The sequence below is a fragment of the Gymnogyps californianus genome, chromosome 1, assembly GCF_018139145.2.
Source record: "Gymnogyps californianus isolate 813 chromosome 1, ASM1813914v2, whole genome shotgun sequence".
NCBI classification, from domain to species: domain Eukaryota; kingdom Metazoa; phylum Chordata; class Aves; order Accipitriformes; family Cathartidae; genus Gymnogyps; species Gymnogyps californianus.
The window spans coordinates 64512689-64525395 of record NC_059471.1 but is presented as its reverse complement, the minus strand read 5'-3'; positions in this window follow the sequence as shown (position 1 = coordinate 64525395).

The window sequence follows — 12707 nt, the reverse complement described above, 5'->3', positions numbered from 1 at the left end:
AAAGCTATCAAAACAGAGAACCACCTCTTGAAAACCTCCATAATGGCTAGTCTATGCTCTGGACTATATAAATCATACCATAAGAAAATATCCAGATGAATTATGTTTGCTAGGAACTGGTTCAGTCCTTCTGAAATTACCCATCTTGCAAAGTAAAGCAATAATTTGCAGCACATACTGTTCTAAACTGTGGATCTACCTGGGAAAATGCATACCTCACATTGCAAGTAGCTGAGTCTGTGTAAAGTGATCAGCTGTCACCGTGATAGGTAAAGGGCTATTTTGAAAATGGTGTAAAATAGCTCCTTGCTATCTATTAAAGTACGGTACAGTTGCTGATGGAACTGCAAGTCTACAACAAGGTAACAAGCTGTCTATATTATCATTTATAATACTGGTGATGCTCTATGAAAATGTATGTATATTGTTTTAATCTTCCCTAGTCCTGTCAGGTATACTACTAGTTATCTTGGCTTATGCTGTTGGAAAAAGGGCTCATACATTCTCATGCCAGATTGCTGAAACAGCGAGTTTTACAGTATAGGAAATCATCCATTGTTTCCTTTCATTTATAGAAGCGTATATAAGGCATTTCACTGTAGCTACAACAAGAAAATAGGCAAGCTGTTTTAAATACGTTAGTATAAATGCTACGCTGTGGTCTGGTACCTAACTTTCAGCTGAATTGAGAGAACTTTCTCAAAAAACCCTTCATGCTTCTTCAAGTATTTCTGTGTCTACCTCCATCTTCTTGCAATATAATACTCTGTGTATTATCTAGAGAAGAACAAAATTACACAGAACACAGATCCTGGGTCTGCAATCTTTTCTTTGTTTTGGGTTATAATTATTTCTGAGTGTTTTCTTTTTTGACTGTTTTATTTATCATAGGATAATGATGCTGGGACAGACTTTAGTGTAAGCTCCAATAACAGATCTATTATGTAGTTAATTTCTGAGACTGAATTTAATCCACAAGCAACAATCTTTATGTATACTTTAAAATGAAAATAACCATTTTGAGAAAAATGGAAACCTACATACATTTGATATGTATTTTCCCTCTCCCCCCTTTATTTTGCACATCCATGAAAATATAAGAAATAAATAATACCAAGTATAAACAATATTAAGCACAGTGTAAGAAATATTTGCACTGAATTGAAAAGCAATGGAAATGATATCATTGTATTAGCATTTTTATGACATCTGTATACCCCAAGTATTTGCCTGAAAATAGTTAGCATATGCAGAGTAATACTGGAAGTCCTATGAGTTTAAAAAACTCATGGGACATACCAGAAAAACAAAAAACAGATGGGCTGTGAGTCTAAAGAATGTCAGGTCTCCTCATTTTTAAATGTACATGGAACAAGCTTTTCCAGCAAAACTTGTATTAATTTCTGAAGTTGAAAGTCAACCTGAAATGGACTCAAAATGCAAGCACAAACATAAATGAAATTTAGAATCACTTTAGGATCAAGTGGTTGCTTAGTAAAAACTAAATGTGATTTCCATTTCATTAGAATTTCTTGCATGTATACAGTTCATTTACCTATTTAACAATAATTTGCCCTGAATGACAAAATCAATATTTACTGTTTAAGACACATGAATTTTATATTGTAAAAACATTAAATATCCTCTTCAACAAATTCTTTTGGGACTCTACAGGGTAGCAAGCTAGAATAAACTTTTCTGTGTAGGTCTATTTCTGAATAAATGCTCTTATTCTAAACATATTAAGAGTAATATCTTCCTCCTATTCCACCTAGTTCTTGGTCTATGTGCAAGGACCAATTGGTGCACATCAGGGAGGCCCATTGCAAGACTATAAACTCATCTTACAGAGCAAATAAAAACTGAAAACAAATGTCTGCAAAAGAAAGTCAAAGTTTTGATTTTGAGATGTTTCAATTGGGCTGATTTTTAAGGTATTTTCATTTACAAAATCTAAAAAAAAAATCAAAACTCTTCATGAATATATTTATTCTAGAGAAACATAATTAAAAAAAAAAATTACTTCAGTTGTGATCACTGTTCCTCTACAAATTCTTCTCTCTGTCTCTCTCTGGTTTTGCAAGGAGAGGCTGGGACTGTTCAGCCTGGAGAACAAAGGGCTCAGAGGGATCTTCTCAAAGTGTATAAATACCTGATGGAGCAAATGAAGATGAGCGAGCCAGGCTCTTTTCAGCAGTGCCCAGTGACAGGACAAGAGGCAATGGGCACAAATCAAACCCCATGAAATCCAGTATAAACACATGAAAACAACTTCAGTGTGAGGGTAGTCAAACACAGGAACAGGTTGCCCAAAGAGGCTATGGAGCCTCCATCTGGAGATATTTCAAACCTGACTGGACACAGTCCTGGGCAACTGGCTCTATCTGATGCTGCTTGAGCAGTGGGGCTGGACTAGATGATCTGGACAGGTCCCTTCCAACCTAAACGTTTCTGTGATTGCAGCACTCCAGCCATGGGAGCTATCCCATCATGTCTCTGTGATCCCAATGAGATTGTACCTCTGCAGGTGCATTCAAATCTCTAGTTTATCCTCTAATTTTATAGTACTGCATGCTTCTGGATTATTGGTTTACTTTTGGACTACCAGTTTGAACTCATTGTAGGAAATCAGGATTGCTTCTAATAAATGTTTGGTGACTACTGTGAGATGGATTTTGAGTCTCACATTTCCTTCTGTAATGCATCTCTAATAATTAAAATGAAAAAAATTCCAAGAGATTTTTTACAGCTGTGTATGTGATTTAATTACATTAGTCATACAGAAGAGATTCATATTGTCATAGTAACTAAACTAAGATTCTTTTTTCCCTCTTATACTGCCATAGTATATTATATAAATATAATACTTTGTCTTGTTCTTGGAGAGGCATGTCTGAACGCTTCTCAGGATATTTTTTGTTGGGACATATGTTCTACAGTTTGCTGTTCAGATGTAGTTCCTCATCTCACAAATGCTGTTTCTTGACCTTAGCTTTAAGCAAATGAATATGCTGTAGGAGCACAAGACCCTACTCATCTGTGCAGAATTAAGAAAGAGTGTAAAGATTCAGGTCACTAGAGCACTGAAACTCATACTTAACTTTAGTTGGAATTCAGGCACATACCGGCACTAATCAAATGACGGACTGCTTCACCTGATTTAGAGCCTAAGTCTTTGCAGAACTGGGGCCTTAGGATTGGAGTTGCAAACAAATCAACAAACCACCTTCTATGTCTTGGGGTTATTTCTTATCACCAGTTCTGTGGGGAAACACTTTTGCTACAGAACAATCCATTGATACTGCAGTGCACTGCGACGTGCTTTTTACTTGAATAATTAATCTTTGTTCATCCTTAAACTTATAAGGACTTACTCTGAAGTAATTAATTTTGCTAAGTGTTCCTTTATATTTACATTGTACCTTGTTCAGGAAAAAAAAAGTAAAAATTGATTATAAACCTAGCAGACCATGTCTTGGATTTTGATTGGGTAGAAAATCAGTCATTAACCTAGGAAAATCAGTAATTTTCCTGCACAGCTGCTCAAACATGCTGGGGCATTTACTATGGAAAAAAAAGGGGGGAAAAGACATTATCAGCATTGTAAAGCATTGATTGGAGTTTATTATACAAAATAATTACATTTAATCAATTATCACAGTTAACAAGTGATTTCTTGGGGATTATTATTACCTAATTGTTATTAAAGATCTGACTACAGATGGCATATGCAATTCATTGCTTATTATTACTTTTACAAGCACAGATGGCACAGTACAACCAGTAAGACTAGCAGACAGTGATCTTTTTCCTAATATAGTAACAAATGAATGTGCTGAGTGATTTTTTTTTAGTTTTGCTAAAGTGCTGCAAAATAGCTAATGGACTCAACTCTTCAGATCATTTTGTCTCAATAGCAATTCCTACAGATTGCATGTAGAAGCCTGTTCAAGAGATTCCCAAATTAATGCTACATACTCAAAATATTTGCGTTATGATGCTCATTCCACTTGCCTGAAACTACCCTTTGCATAAGAATCAGTTTAACTTGAACTCTGTGAACTCTACTGGCAAAACTTCTAAGAAGGCATCAAAATATCAATAACAGTCATACAAAGAAAGAAAGAAGTTAGCTCAAGAACATTTTAAGGCTATTTATTTAAAAATAGAGTGGTAGCTCTTTAAAAAATAGAAGAAATAAAGAAGATACTTATGTAAGAGCCAAAAAAAATCCTTTTAAACTAGCAAGAAAGAATTATTTCAGCAAAAGATCAAAAGTTTGTTCAGGAACAAAAACACAGCATGCATGCGATATTTTCCTACCTTCCTTTCCATCTTTGGGTCCTAAGTGAGTGGGTGGGAGGATAAGTGTGTGATTTTACTGACTGTTTAGTTAGATTAAATGGATCCCTAAAAGCAAGACAAGTGTGCTGTGATAACTACAGCTTAATTCTTTTGGCCAAGTCTATCCAGCCATTATTGCTTGGAGTTACATTCCCTCTCCAAGTCTCCATCTCCAGTAAGCAAGCCAATCATGTCATTCACAGTTGAATGGAATTATCAAAATATCTAAAAAGTGTTACACTCCTAAGACATAATTATAGTACTCCTGTATCAGAGTTTTTATAGTCAGCAGTTGCACAAAGCTGGAACATGTTTTCACTATTCATCTTAGGTCATATTAAAAATGTATTGTTTGCTCTCCTTAAAAATATCCTAATCACATCTCAGAAAAGGCAAACAATGCTAAGTGTTATTATTAGAGAAATGTTATTGGAATACTTCAGTTTTGAAATAGAATGAAAAATATATCTCATGAAAAGGACAGCAAACATTACATCATGTTAAGTATCAATAATACAAAAATAGAAAAAAAAATGCAGAGCCATATACTAAAATTAAAAAAAAAAAAATCACTTGATAAATAGGTCAAACATGGGAATAGACAACTTTTTTGTTGCAGAAGACATATATGACAATAGCTATATGCCTAAGTATGTAGCAAATAAAAGGAGTGAAAGTAACACTATTTATTTTTAAAATACTTGTATGCAAGTTCTGCCATTGCACTAATTCTGCCATGCACTGATTATGTCTCTAATTTAAATCTGTAGAATGGCACCTCTAACATTTAAGTTTGTTATTAAAACCTTCCAAAGATAACATTCTCTACTTTCAGGCCCTTCTAAGTCTGATTCAGCATGCCAAGGCATCAACAAAAACAATTCTATCTGATCTTCTGAATAAAGTTTTTAATAATGAGGTCAACATCTATCCTTATATATGGTATACTTACAAGGTCAAAAATGATTTAATTACTTTGTCTTATTGAATTACTACTCAACAGCTGAGCTGTGGTAACTGGCAAAGTGCACACCCTAGTAGAATCCATTTGGTAAGTAAAATCCATTAGCTTAAACCACTATGAAACTGTGCATAAGAAAATCACCATCAAGGAGTTGTGGTTTAACTGGTGGTTTGATCTAATGTGTTTCACTTATCACAGCTTGGCAGAGAAGCAGTCGCTTGTTTAGCCACAATAACATGATTGCTTCCATTCTATGGCCATTTCCTTACACATTTTCCATTAACTTCAACAAAGAAGGGCCTGGTTCTACCTGTCTTATGTTAAAAGGGTGCTATTCAGAGTTAGGCATGGCAGAAAAGCACCCACATGTAATTTCTTTCCCCATCAGCTTACTTTAATTGAGAGTAAAATAATCTTGCCTTTAAGGCTCTGAAGAATACAGGAAATAATACAGACTGTTAGGTGAGTTGAAAATGGCAGATATATCAGGTTCAGAGGGTAATAATCAATGGTTTGATGTTTGGTTGGTGGTCAGCAACTAGCAGAGTACCCCAGAGGTTGATACTGGGGCCCTTATTGTTTAGCATACTCATTAAAGACCTGGATGATTTGGGAGTGTACCCTCAGCAAATTTAAATTAGAGAGTACGATTACCATAACAAAGAGCAGGCCCTGATAAACTAGAGGACTGGAGCAGCAAAAACCTTATGAAATTCAACAAGGAGAAGCATCAAGTTTTGCATGGCAGGTGCAACAGCTCTATGCAGTGTTGCAGTCTGCACAGAGAAGCAGTCGTGCTGAAAGGGGACCTGAACTAAGTGTGAACCAGCAGTTCACGCTCATCATGAGTAAGGCAAATTGTGTGCTGAACTGGTACACGGTCAAGGAACATTGATCTGCTCTGTAGATCTTGTACTCTTGTACTCTGCTTGCTGCTGGTGAGTTGCATCTGGAATATTTTGTCTAGTTTTGAGCCTCCCTGTTGAGGTGAGGTGAAACTGAAGAGGGTCTAACTGAAGGCTAGTAAGTAGAACATGACATAGGAGAGGATGAGGGAGCTTGGCTTTTTTAACCTGGTTAAAATGAACTAAAGGTGATCTAAAGGAACTGATTATAAATAACTGAAGGGTAACTACAAAGATGAGAGATGAGCTGCTCTGTAGTATCAGATGATACAGAAGGGGCAACAGCCACAAGGAGTGACGTGGGAGGTTCAGACTGGACATTAGGAAAGACTTTTCACCAAGAGGGTGTTACAGCACTGAAGCAGGTTACCCAGTTTGTGCAATACCCATTATTAGAGGGTTTCATAACTCGGCTGAACAAAGCCATGGCTGACCTGACCCAGTGGCAATCCACATTGACTGTGACTTTGGAGTAGAGTCTCCATAAGCCCCTTCCACCCAGCATTTCTATGGTGCTAGAATGCTATGGCTTTATGATGTGTCCAGCATAGGAACTGTGTACAATTCAGGTAAGTATTTTGGAGATCAGTATCAGTAACAGTTACAGTACCAGTATCAGTAACACAATCATTTTCAATGCACAAAACTCACGGCAGCCAAATGTCCAACATCAACTGGTGGAAGCACAACCAGAAAGGATTGGTATGGATCATATACTCCATGATCATGGTTCAAATATAAGAATACCCCCAAAAGTAGCCTTTTAAGTATTAAGTATCAAAGTTTTCAAACTGGAAAAAATAAAAGAAAAATCCCCAAAGTCTTCTGAAGTTTATTTCAATTTTTTTTTTTTTTTAATTCTACCCAGCACTAAGCTTCCTGTGAAGACAAAACCAGGAGTGCAAACCCTTCATTAGATTTTCTGTGGTCTAAAGATATTCATTTTCTTTTCTTTTCAGTATGGATTTATTAGGATAGGAAAAACTAATTCCTGGAATTTCCAAGAAAAAGTTGATATAATTGTACACAAAATACTTTCAAATCCCTGTTGCTTTCAAATAGGATGTGACTATAGAAGGATGTTTAAATTTCTTCTTGTTTCTGGGCTGTAATTGTCTCAGTACAATATGCTTTTCCTCCCTAGTTCCTGTTTTTCAGGTTTAAATATGTTGTGTACCGTAGAGGAAACAATTCTGAGTTTGTATCATAGAATCATAGAATGGTTTGGGTTGGAAGGGACCTTTAAAGATCATCTGGTTCAACCCAAATTATCTAGTCCAACTCTCATGTCTCTTTTAATATGTTTTGTGAAGTGCTTTATTTTTAAGTTTTTCTGGTCTTTGCCATTTAATCACTTCCCCACTTGGAGATTGCTCTGCCTACTCTTCTCTGCACTTTGCTCAGAGAAGTGTTGCACTCATGGAAGCACCAAAACCTGGATATAATCACTGAGAATGATCACTGTTATTATACCAACCCGTGGGAAGCATTGATGGAGAAGGGAGAAAGTGGCTCCTTACGCTTTCCTTCAACATGCTCCCCCTGGTCTGTCATGTTACATTATTCTCCACTGCTGATGTGGTGAGGAGTTATTGTACAGCTGCCATGGATCTCTGTGGCATGGATCACTTTCCTGTCTCTCTTTTTCACTAACCAGTTCAATGTCAGCTACAGTCATCCATCCCCTAGCCTCCCTATATCCTTCCATGAAGGCTATTTGAAGCCTGCATACAAACGTATGGTGCAACGTTTTCCTGAAACCATCAGCCATCTGGACAATAGAATGCAACCAATAAGTTTCTATAAAAGTTCAGATAGTGCTGCCCTTAGTCATAACATCTGTCATAGAGAGTAACTGTTGAGCTAAAATTAGAGCCAAAACTTCATTGCCTTGATCTGGCAGTGAATACTTCATTGGTCCTTCTGAGGAAAGTATTTTCATCTTTGGTGAGATCCTGCAAAATATCTTTTTATTGTTACAGATGTTGTGGCTCAGGGACAAAACTAACCTTCGTAGAAGTAATAAAGAAAATGTCCACTTTTCAAAAAAAATATTTGAAATTGTGAAGGATTTGAGACAAACCGGTGTTTATTGGAAAGCCAGAACGCCTTATCAGAGCTAAGATGTAAAGATTTCAATATTCAGATGTGATTAGAAAGTAAGCCCATCTTTTTCTATGGTTCAAGTCTTTCTGGAGTGAATGCTCTTTCCCTGTGCAGTAGAAACTTTCAGCACTTCAGAGAGAAGTGGCCAGAAGTGGCCTGCTGTAAGGTTTTGGGTCTCAAAACCTGGTATAGATTTATAATCATTAAAATAAAAATTAAAAAAAACCAAAAACCAACAAACCATGTAAAGTAAAGCAAACACAAAAGATCCCTTTGAAATACTTTTTCAAGAGCAAAAGTAATGACCTGGATTCCTAGCACATGCACATGTTTAACAAGAAACAAAAGAACGTGCATGTGTATAGCTCCACAGGCAAGCACGGCAAGCTGTTTTATGTGACTGTTTGCTCAGGGCTTGTTTTCTTTTCAGCTGTGCTTTTTCTCCTTTTGTATTCATTTTCAAAAAAGTATGGGTTGTTACCATGCATCTTGGGCTTGAAGCTGCCAGAGTAAGTATTAGCAAAACTACTTGACACATGAGAGAGTATTTGTGTGCTCTTCTAATCTGAGAACAGAAACAACACCATATGACTTGTCTGACCAGTCACAACTAATCAACACAACTAGAAAAACAAATATCAGGCATTGCATAAATACAGAAAACTGTTCACAAGCAGTCTCAGCATTACTGTTGCATAACAAACACTTATGATCTGCTCATAGATTGTTCATAAGCATTAGGAAGAAGGAGGCTTAGGCTGATGAGAAACAGTATCACTTCCTTTCTGTTTTCTTTGATTTTGAGCAGGTACACTTAAAGGCAAACTGCCTCCTTCTTGAAGTCTTCTCCATTAGCAAAATAACAATTCTAAAATAAGCCTCATACTAAGCTTTCCATTTCAATTTGCTTAAATCCAATGTTCCTTACATTGAAGATCACCTAGCCCTAACTCTAGTCCTTACTTTCCTCAAGTTCTGTTTTTATCTGTATAACTGTATATACACAGTACGTGTGAGTCAGTATACCAGTCTTAGTGTGATGACCAAAAATATAGTAGAGCAGCAGCTTTGCTACAGTCAACACAGGGAGTTCTCTTTTGGAAAAAGTGGATTCTCCTAAGTACTCTCAAATCCGCAAGCTTCCTCGAGTCTTCCTCCTGGAGACAGTGAAAGGTGGGGATAGAAAACCAAACCAAATGCTCTGAAAAAGAGCAACAAGGTAGGGAAACACAAATTTTTTAATGCATTACAGATTTTCTTCTCTTTTCTTGGCTTTGCTTTGCTTTGATTTTCTGTATGGAGATTACAGTGCTGTACTGGTTGTTCCTAAAATGGTCTCACTTGTTGAGTATTTACCTCCTGCTTGGCATCAGTTGCTCCATTGGGGAAATCTATTAGAAAATGGTATTCAGATACATATTTTTCTACTAAAGGAAGTCTAAACCTAACTCTTCTAAACCAGATATTCACTTCAGAATAAAACTGTCCTCTTCTCGAGGTCTCCTCCCTTTTGAATCAGATGTATCACCTGTGGCTTGGGAACTGAGGACCACACATGAAATGAGGTGGATTACTCGTCTGTGTTAATCTAGAAGCTGAAGAAAAATTTACTGTTCTCAGCAGACTTACATATTTGAAAGGAACAGGGGCAGATACTTGGAAGGTCTGGGGACAATCTCCCTCTGAGGGCTTTGCAGCATTAGAGCTCACTGTTCAGCAAAGGGAGGCACTTGTTATTTCCACCTTTCCTCAAGATCTGTGTGAAGTATTTTTATAGTGCTCCTGACTATCTTCCAAGACAGGGAGAAAATACCAAGACAAGAAGTCAAGTGGCTGTTGCTTTTTACACATACAAGAGAGGCACAATTGCTGATTCAGAGCTGTTTGAAGTCCAGGGAGCTGTCAGTAGCCCATTATCATTAAACATATTTAATATGACTTGTCAGTAACAGGATGCTGAATTTCCCCTTCAGCAGCACATGTCTCGGATTCTACTTCTTTATACTCTCAAATCCAGTTAGATGTTGCAATTTCCTACTTTTTGGGAGAAGTACCTTTTCAGAAGTAACTAACAGGCTTCTGAGTGTCTCCAACAGATGAAGGAAGCTGACAACCAACTCATGAGGACCGAAAAGTTGGTAGACAGGAACCAGTATGGAAGAGCTTGCCTGCCAGCACTTCTGTCCATCTCCTCGTGTCTGTGAGGACATAAACCTAGACACCTAAGTTTTCAACATGGAACTCACCTAAGTGTTTGGCATTTACAAGGCTGCTACAAATGTCACCATCTTGACTAACTTTCCCTATGTGGTCACTTGGGATTCAAAATCTAGATATCCCTGTATATGTGTTTCCTCATGTGCCTAGTTCAACAGACAAGCTCAGAGTGTGCCTAACAACTCTAACACAACTAATAAAAAACAGGTGCTTTGATTTGAAAGCAAGAGTGTTCACTGCCCACATTTTTAATAAAACACTAACTAGAGCACTCATCAATAGAAAACTTTGGACAGAGGAAACTAATACCTGTGCTTCCTGTTTACAATAATCACCAAGCTACAGAGCATTGACCATATGCAGCCAAAACCATAAAGGTCATGAGGTGATCTGGTAGAAACCAGGAAGCCTTTGTAAATAAACTTCAGTTAGGCATGAAGCTAAAGGCCTGCTATTATGTTCACACTCACATATCTGGATCTACTAATTGATGTAACAAAAAAAATCATAAATGTAGACAAATTTATCTTGAAAATTGCTATGCTGTCTGCTTTCTTAAAATATCTTCTTGTGACTTACCTAAAATGTTTAAATTATGACAATTTTAATTAAGTCAGTACAAAATATAATGGTTTTAGCTTAAATGAGTTCTGTAAAACAAGATATTTTTTACTCACACATCTGATATTGAAGTGTTATATTCTAAAAAAAGGTGTCAAAACCCCATTTAAAAGTAAAGCATTTAATTTTAACTATTTGAGCTTTCTTAAAATTAAAAAAAAATTTGTTTCTAGTGTGAATTAGTATACAAAAAATAATCCATCTTTTTCTGAGTTTCGTATACTGATTTACATTTCCCTTGTCAGAGCTGGTTCAAGATATTTGCAGTTTCACTTGTCTCTGTGTTAGGTGGATATTTTTTTAACAATTCACACAGAAAAAGATTAAGCTTATGATCACACTGACTGTAAAATGTATTCCCGCTGACGCTTTCACTCACTCCCTTGATTTGAATGGTTTTGCACAAGCAGAATTGGTTTCAATTTGATAAAACATTTTGTTGGTAGTATGTTTGGTGAAGATATCAAAGAGTGAATTGAAATAACCTTATTCTCCCTGCCTGACCTGGCTCTACAATCTTAAAACAGTAGAAAGCAGAAAAAGCATGGTCAATACTAATATTGTACTCCCAATGATCTGGGGTAAACATATTGAGAAGATCAGATGTACAAGGAGGTGCTATTTTTGCATACTCACTGTTCAGAGCAGAAGCACACTTCAGCAACTTTAAAGAAAGCATTCACGTCTTTGAAATGCAAGCTTGAATCACAGAACATACTGTGCATTGAAAGACATCCATCTAAAGAACAATGAGTAGGCATTCTATTTTTGAAAAATATGAGCAAATAAATGGCACCATAATACATTTATTTGTAATGTGTAACAACCAGTTCTAGGGATAATTGCTAAGTGCTTGTTTACAAAAAATCAGTTTACTGAGTACATTTTGAAACGGGCTATTAACGTCACTACATATGTGTCACCTATAGAAAGTTGTTGATTGCGACTATGTTCACTTATCTTCGGAAAACAAGTAAAAACCAAATAGAACTATTTTTTATCCATTTAAGTTCAAATGTAAAAAATATTTGCTGACTGTTCCTGCGATGAATTTAGTCCATTATTTCAGAGAATTTAGTTGTGCACACAAAAGCATCTTGGATAAAAAAGAGCAAGTGTTACACAAAGCACCAGGAAAGAGAAGCTTCCAATGCCTACCAGCTTCTTCATCACTAATACACATTTCTGCAGCAGTAATTGGTTTTCCTTCATGCACCAGGCAGTTTTGCACTTCATGATGAAAGAAGGCATTATTATCACTGAAAGCCAACATGCATTTCTAAACCACACCTAAACCTACAATAACACAAAGTATAGCTTTTAACATTAGTAAGCCTCTTCCCTGCATTACAATGCAGACAGTACTGTAAGCTAAAGACTGGCATCTCTAATAGCCAGAGATCAGTGAAAGCATGTAAATCCTCACAGGAGTGCCCAGAACCAATCTCCCTGGCAACACTGGGGAGTGTGTATTTAGGCTTCAGAATAGAAAAAAGACTTTGAACCCCATTTTGGGTAAGAGCAAGAGATGTTACTCATATCTTGGTCAA